Source organism: Pteropus medius, unplaced genomic scaffold (assembly GCF_902729225.1).
Source record: "Pteropus medius unplaced genomic scaffold, Ma_sr-lr_union100, whole genome shotgun sequence".
NCBI classification, from domain to species: Eukaryota; Metazoa; Chordata; class Mammalia; order Chiroptera; family Pteropodidae; genus Pteropus; species Pteropus medius.
In genome coordinates this window covers 11818418-11825580 of record NW_024352787.1, presented here as the reverse complement: position 1 = coordinate 11825580, position 7163 = coordinate 11818418, and positions in this window count along the sequence as shown.

Here is a 7163-nt window from a genome sequence, read left to right as displayed (position 1 = left end):
TGGAGTTTTCTGAGGCATTTTTAGTAATTAACATTTTTATATGGTTGTGTCTGGGATTCTGGGAATTTACAACTGTTTACAGCAAATAAAGCTCAGTGAAGATGCTGACTGGGCTGGAAAGCTGTCAAATTGCCTTTGCAGCCTCTGGACTGGAAAACAAAACAAGGCTTTCACCTCAGTGAGGGCTGGAAACAAAACAGGGCTTTCACCTCAGACAGGAAAGTATAAATACTGATGCTGCTGCATGACTTCAGATTCCTCATTTGAAAAACAGGGAAAATGGACTAATATAAAGTACCTTGGCTATTGTAGCAGAGCATAACCTTAGAAGTGGTCAGGGATTCTCAGATACAACCATGAAGTATATCCAGCATTAAATTAGGCATTATTTTAATCTGGAAGGAACCTGAATGAGGTTGCAAATTTCCATGAATAAATCAGAGCTGCTAATTAGGTGGGCTTCACCTAATTCTCTTTAAATATGACATTCTGGTTATAGGTTATAAGGGGGCTTAGCATAACTCAGGAAGGCCACAGACTAGAGTATATGCCAAGAATCTGGCCAATGAGCAACTCAGCTCAGAAGGTAAACAAATTTTTTGTTCTTAAGAGCTATCCAAAAAGTCCAGAATTTCTATTAGGAAGTTGCTGCTCCATGGTTTTTCCTTAGTCATCTTATCCTGTATGTTAATACATGAATAACTAGAATTCTCAATCATTTGTTTGAATTCATACTAAGTGGTAGATTATGGCCTGTAATTAACCACATTGCCTGAGAGATTAGATGGCAAGAAGGCTCATTTGGCAGAAAGAGCTGGAAACTAAGAGCCCAAGTATATACATGACCTGCTGAAAATACCAGATTAATTTCTGCAGTTTCTTCACTATCCCTATTATATAACATGTTCTAGATTAAGAACTCTTAATCACTGAGGCAGATTTGGGTCCTTGTGCCCAGAAACAAAAGAAAGGTTGAGTAACTCAATTATACATTCTTTCCAAAGAGCACTTTTTTTTTCAGGGTTAGGAAGTCAGAGCACTGTTCTATTAAATGTTTAGATCTGGTATTACTTAGGAGATGGATTCAACAACTAACAAAGATGCCAAAATATAGTATCAGTTCAACAGTGTTAAGGGTCTAGTTTCTCAATACATGGCTTCCATTTTACAGTCCAAGATAGCTGCTCCAGCTCCAACCCTTATATCTACATTCCAGCAGAAAGGGAGAAAGTGAAGGCGTTCTCCTTCAAGGGCAACAATCCAGATGTTGCATACATCACTTCTTCCAACTGGGCCACATCTAGCTGCAAAGGAGGCTGGGAAACTGGTGACCATATGTCCAGCTAGAAATTTTATTATATAGGAATAGCGGACTGGAGGACAACTAGCAGTTTTTGCCACAATTCCCTTCCGGTGGTTTTCTGCTTCAAACCTATTTATTTCAAAGTGCTAAGCTAGAAGCCCACTGAATTCTTTATGTACAGAAAATGTTGAAAACTAGAGACAGTCTTACCCCCTCTGTTATTTTTATGTAGCATAAGTAATACATGCTTATTGTTGGGGGAAAAAATACAAAATACAGATCAGTAAGAACTTAAGAAGTAGCATCATGTGACTCTATCCCCCAGCGATTATCGTGTTAAGATTTTGATGTCTTTCCTGATTTGCCTAATACAAATGAAGACATAACAGAATCTCAGGGTGGCAATTTACATTACATGATGGTGGTGCTGATAAATGGTCTATATTATTGTATAAGGTGGGGTAGGGAGAGAACTTTAATCTAACCTGTTATACAGATGAAAGGAAATAGAAATCAGGAGATTTGTATTTTAGTTTCATCTCTTAATTGACCCTTTTGTGACCCTACCAAGTAAATTCTTAGTGTTTCCATTTTTCTATTGTAAAATGGAAATTAATTACATATGGTTTTCTCAATCCCTATGATATAAGAATCAAGTATTCCCTCTTGGAATCTGATAGATTATGCATATCAAAATGTTTTGAGGAATGTTAGCTGGGATACATATGTCAAGTGTTACTATCAAGGAGTGGCTACCAACTGTCATAGTGTTTCTTGGCCCTTCACACCTCTTTTCCAAGTCCAAGGTGAAGAGAGGTAGGAGATAAAGTCAAATTGGAGGATGTGATCTGGCCTGGGCAGGATGCCATTTTACTCACTTCTCCCCTTCAAACCAGATCAGCCCTAACTCTACTACTGTACTAATTAGCATTTTCTGGATTTATCTAGTTTCTTCTACTTGCCCCACCCTCTGACAGGGAAGTAGAAAAATAGAGATTTGCAGAAGTTGCTAAAAACTAATGTTAGAAGGCAAGAGTTCCATTTCTAGATCCAAGAAAAACTTCCTGTTTTGTTAAGATCCTTCTTAGGAGCGGAAACTATCTCACTCAAATAAAAACCACAATGAATAATTTTACTGATCTGTACCTTATGTTTAGCAAGCCTAAAATCTCAAGAGGAGGTTGGTAAATAAGAAACCATCACAAGGGAAATGTCAGATATCAACCCCCAACAGCCCAGGGCTCTTCATCACTCCATCCTTCACTCTCTGAAAGAACAGTGACAACTGATGGAGTGGAATAACTTAGGGGGCACATGACACAAAGGCAATCTGACAAAGCCTCAGTGCTTGTTCAAGGACTGCATAACTCAGGTTGCTCATTCTTTTTCCAGATGGTTTCCTTTTTTATAAAAACATCTAGAAAAGCAGCTGTATTAGCCTAGAGTAAGCTACAGTAACAAGTTAAGCCCAGAATCCTGACTTAACACAGTAAGAGTTTATTCTTGCTTTCATTATGTGACAGTTGCAGGTTGGCAGTCTAGTGGGAGATGGAAATAAGGGAATCCTGCTCAAGAACCCTGGTTGTTAGAGGTCTCTGACTTTTGGAGCTGTATCACTGGAGTCTTAGGCCTCCACCATCCTGGGGGGAGAGGAAGAGAATGCATAGAGAATTCACACCTGTTCTTCTATGCTTCAGCCTGCAAGGTACACACGTTTGCTTCTGTCTCGGTGGTTGGGCAGAACAAACTACAGAGGGATTGGAATCAGTGGAGAAGTACATAAATATCTGGTAAGCAACAAATGCCTCTGCCATAGCAGCATTTTAATGCTAAGTGCATGCTACAACATATAACAGCAGCTCAGAATCCCAGACCATGAAAAGATCATTTGAATCCAGACCTGCTGAAGTATCTCATCTAAGGGTCTTTCTTATCAATTTCCTGAGCGTCTAACAGGTGGTTCTCAGGTCAAAAATGAATCTATTTAAGATGGATTCTACATAAGGGTTTTATCAACCCTATTATTTATTTATTTACCTAATTAGCTGGTTCACAGAAACTAGCCGCCAAGCATGACCTCACAATATGTTGCTTGGGGAACTGACATAGGTTGGTGTCCCTGGAAACGAGGGTCAATCAATCACTGAAATCCGAGCTGAGTTTTTAAAAATCATGAAATTTTAAGATATTCACATTTAATTTCACATAAATGACAACATAAAATTGGAGGATTGTTCTCTGAAGTATTGTTGACCAAAAGTGTTCAAAACATGTTATGATTCACACGTCCTCTTGCGGATGACTCATGTCTGACTCTTTCTTGTCCAGTGTTTTTGTGCCAAGGGAGGATGCTCTGTCTCCACCACCATTACTTAAAATACATATAGTTCATACAGGGAAGATGGAGTTCTCTGGAATGTATTCATAAGCCCTTGCCAGGGGGTGAAGGAGTCACTTTTTAAGTGATAGTTTATCCAGGACTTGAGTTTCTCTGCCTTCCCCGCTTCCTCCTTGCTCTGGGGACATTTTGCCATCCACCAAAAGGCAGGAGAGAAGCAAGGGAAATACAGCTCAGTTCAAGCAGACTGACTTCACAGGGCGGTTCTCAGTTGTTTTGTTTTACTTGGCCTACTTTGAAACTGTTTGAGGACATATGAGGTTCTCCAACCATGAGGCCCTTTCCAGACCTGATTTCCCCTTGGAATGACACATTATCCTCCCTTCAAGTGTAGCAATAGTAAATTCCTGCCTGGGGAGCAGCAATTGCTTTGAATTATACACTGTTTGAATAAACCATATGGGATTCACAAGGCCTTATTGTTCTGCAATCCTTTACTGAAACTTGTTATAGTAATTTCTGGTGGCCTTATATTTTCCTGCCTAGCATTTGACTATGCAAGGGAACACTTTTTCCACACTTTAATAGGTCATTTTTCGTTGTATGTAATAAAAATCTCTTTTTACTATTTTACCAACACTGAACAGGAAGAAATGATACTATCTGGATTTTTCAGTTCACTTTTTTCTTTCCCTCTTCTTGGCATCTCTACAATAATTCCACATCTTAAAAATTTCTCAGATTTGTGGTGCCCAAAATATTACTTTGTGACTGCTGGATACAGATACAAGTATACAGACAATTTAGGATTCTCTTTATAATATGTGTAAACACATAATAAAATCAGTGATCATCCCTGAGTTGTGACACAGCTCTCATCATTGGTCTGGAAATGCTATTTTAAACGTGTTTTTATGATGACATAGGGAAACAATTTACATTTACGTTATTCAACTTTTTAAAACATTTCTTTCAAGTCCACTTTTTAATTATCTGCAAATAAAACTCAATAACCAAGAACAAATCTACCAATATTTACTTCCTAACCAAAATAATTTCTAATAAGATCAAAGGAATCTCTTTATAAAGTCTAAAGGTAGGACTAATAAAAATGTTGAGATCAAGACATTATTTACCAACAGAATAGGCCTTTATAAAAGCTTCTGATTCAGCGAATGTGAAACCAATAAATTTTTCTAGCTGATTTTAGGCCAATTAAACCTAATACAGATTATGAAGACAGCTAACTTGAAGCCAAAATAACTACCAAGAACATTTTGTATTCCATTAATTGGTAATAAAATTAAATCTATGGACTGCAGAAAGAAATACAAGTTTTAGTTACTTATTTATATAAAACTTTAAGCCCACATAACACTCCAAAAACAACAGCTTAGTAGCATAATAATTTTAAAACAGACTTTGATAAAATCCACAAAAGAAGTAATCTTTACCCATTTGTCCCCAAACCATGTTCTCAGATCTTGTACCTAAGTTGAAATTTTTGTGCCAGATGGAATTGGAAGATATTTCAGATATAGTTATACCATAAGAAGCATGATAAATTATTATGTTTTACTTATTAGATGATGACCATGAGCTCAACCAAAAAACCCAAGTCTATAAACTGTACAGAAAGGATCTATAAGGATATGAGCCAGCTTCTCCCATTTTTCAAACCAGAGACTTCTTTAAAGCATTTCCTCTTAGAAAAAATAAAAAGAAATGGTTGTTGCTGCTCTTAATAATTTCATTAGCAAGGAGATAGAGCTAATTCCCTTAGGGGATTTATTTCAAAGTTGAAGTGTAGATGAAATCCTATGGCACACAACCGAAGTGGGCCTTATATAGAGACACTTGGCTCACAGCATAAACGACACTCAGTAAGCTCAACAAAGCTGAGGCCAAGATCATGCAGTGATGTGTAGAGGAGCAACAGATATTCTGAATTGTACCGTAAAGAGGTGTTAAAGTAAATAAAAATCTCATGAGCAGGTGAGAATACTTCTTTAGAAAACCTGCCATCTATCCCAGATACTGATTTTTCCCCCTCATATGAATCATACATGACTACAAAAAAAATGAGTAGGGAATAAAACGACAGGAAATATGAAGTATAAACTTCCAGATTTCCAGTAACACAATTTATAACAGGGTCCGAGTATTTGGGGTTGCTTCTAAATTAAAAAAGAAAATTCCAATTTGAGCCTAAAATATTTTATATTTGGTAAACTATTTGGGGCAATTCCACTAAATCTGCAGGCTAAGTAATTTTATTTATTCTCACTCTAACCTTTTCATTTTGTTTTGCTTCAGCAGTTGTTAAAAAACTGAGTAGACCCTGGAGCTCTCTTTTCCAAGAACAAACTCCCTGTGCATCCTAGGCAGATGAGAAAATTCTTTTTCTTCCAAGCTTAGACCCTTGTCACTGTTGAGGAATGATCTCCTACTCCTGTGTCCCTCAGATTCCCATGTACTGATCACTCGGTTCCCTGGACACCAGATGATTGCTTTGCTAGGAGCTGTGCTCCAAGTGCCGAAGTCACTGATGGCCATGATTGGTTGGGCCAGTAATGATGTCCTGGGCTCCAGCAGAGCTTTGAGAACCCACGAGATCTCCCACTCACAGCTTTTCCTCTCCTTCCTTCCTCTATCTGACATCCACCCTGCAGTGACCTAGGTCATTACACTGCCCTTGTGCTTCACTTTCCCTCATTAGGACTGAAGAGCTAGCTGCCCCTTCACTGAGGTTCGATTACTGTCTTGCTCTTTACCAGCTATATGCCTTCCTATCCACACCTCCACAGCCCCCACTGGCTGGGACTCTGCTAGGAAGCAGTTGATTGCTCAAGAGCCATGACTCCTTAATGACTCTGGTCCACAATGTAGACACAGTCATTCCCCTTGTTTACTTTGCTCCCTGAAGATAACTGCCTGAACCAGATTCTAGATTGCCTTATCTACTGAGCCCATCTGCTTATCTTTTCTAGAGCCAGCCTGGCTGGCCAGGTTAGTCCCCCTACCTCCCGCTTTCCACCAGCTGATGCTACTGAAATGTAGATGATGATGACAGTAACTTAAGAGCTTAGTCTATCTCAGAAACTGTCTTACTACTTAAGTTTATCTAATAATGACTTCGACACTTAGAGAAACCGATGTTGGAAGAAGTTAAGTGACTCGCTCAGTGTCACCCAAATTGTAAACGGCACAGCTAGAATTTGAACTTAGATCTCTTTAATGCCAGGTATATTTCTGCTCCCAGTTTTAATGTCTGACAACACCAAGCAGTTGTCAGACTCCAACTAGATGTCCTATAATTCAACTCAATTCTGACACTATCACCTGGAGATAGCATCAGATCCCCTAGGTTAAGGGCTCAGTCCTACCAGAATAACCCTATCCTCGCTCCCCAGCACATACACACACAACTTTGGATGCCATCTCAAGTACAGGATGTCACTTGTGCTTCTGACCAACTGGCTATGGATTGGACGTTCCAACAACCACCCTCTTTAGATTTCA